This window comes from Pristiophorus japonicus, chromosome 6 (assembly GCF_044704955.1).
Source record: "Pristiophorus japonicus isolate sPriJap1 chromosome 6, sPriJap1.hap1, whole genome shotgun sequence".
NCBI classification, from domain to species: domain Eukaryota; kingdom Metazoa; phylum Chordata; class Chondrichthyes; family Pristiophoridae; genus Pristiophorus; species Pristiophorus japonicus.
The window spans coordinates 20609920-20611175 of NC_091982.1; the positions used below are offsets into that span (position 1 = coordinate 20609920).

The following is a 1256-nucleotide window of genomic DNA, read 5'->3' on the forward strand; positions in this document are numbered from 1 at the left end:
ATTTTGAGTAAGCGCCTCGACAACCAAAAACATTTTGCCTAGAAATGGGCCCGCATAGTCTACGTGGATCCTCGACCATGGTTTGGAGGGCTACAACCATAAATTTAATGGTGCCTCTCTGGGTGCATTGCTCAGTTGAGAGCAAGTGTTGCACTGGCACACGCATGACTCTAAATCTGAGTCGATGCCGGGCCACCACACATGGGATCTGGCTGTGGCTTTCATCATTACAATGTCAGGGTGGGTGCTGTGCAGTTCACAAATGAACGTATCTCTGCCTTTCTTGGGCAAGACCATGCGATTGCCCCACAACAGACAGTCCACCTGCAGTGACATTTCGTCTTTGCGCCTCTGGAATGGCTTAATCGCCTCCTGCATATCCGCTGGGACGCTGGACCAGCTCCCATGGAGGACACAGTTTTTTACCAAGGACAGTAAAGGATCCTGGCTGGTCCAGCTCCTGATCTGGCGGGCCGTGACAAGGAACTTCTCGTTCTTGAATGCATCCATTCGGACCGAAATAGCTCAGTTGTGAGAGCGTTAGACTGAAGATCTAAAGGTCCCTGGTTCAATCCCGGTTTTCGGCAATATCTGGTGATTTTTTTTAGGGGAATCAAGGGGTATGGTGAGAAAGCAGGAATGGGGTACTGAAGTTGCATGTTCAGCCATGAACTCATTGAATGGCGGTGCAGGCTAGAAGGGCCGAATGGCCTACTCCTGCACCTATTTTCTATGTTTCTATGTTTCTATTACCATGAGCAAGTCTGCTGGCTGTGCCATTTCCACCCTGGTGGTGAGCAATGGCAGCCGACTGAGAGCATCTGCGCAATTCTTTGTGCCCGGTCTGTGGCAAATTACATAGTTGTATGCCGACAGCGTGAGCGCCCATCTTTGGATGCTGGCAGAGGCATTGGTGTTAATCCCTTTGCTCTCAGAGAACAGCGAAATGAGTGGCTTGTGGTCAGTTTCGAGCTCGAACTTGAGGCCAAATAAGTACTGGTGCATTTTTTTTACCCCGTAAACGCATGCCAGAGCCTTTTTTTCAATCATGCTGTAGGCCCTTTCAGCCTTGGACAAACTCCTGGATGCATAAGCGACTGGTTGCAAAATCCCCGATTCATTAGCCAGTTATAACACACACCCGACCCCGTATGACGACACATCGCAAGCCAGCACTAATCTTTTACAAGGGTTATACAGGACAAGCAGTTTGTTTGAACACAACAGATTTCTGGCTTTCTTAAAGGCAGCCTCTT

The 1256-nt window shown here is 49.1% G+C and overlaps 1 non-coding gene across 1 annotated transcript; it reads left to right on the forward strand.

Annotated features, from left to right (window-relative positions):
• The first annotated feature begins 514 nt into the window (after nucleotides 1-514).
• trnaf-gaa (transfer RNA phenylalanine (anticodon GAA)) lies at nucleotides 515-587 on the forward strand. The gene has a single exon. It is a non-coding gene; the product is annotated as a tRNA-Phe (tRNA).
• The last annotated feature ends 669 nt before the right edge of the window (nucleotides 588-1256 follow it).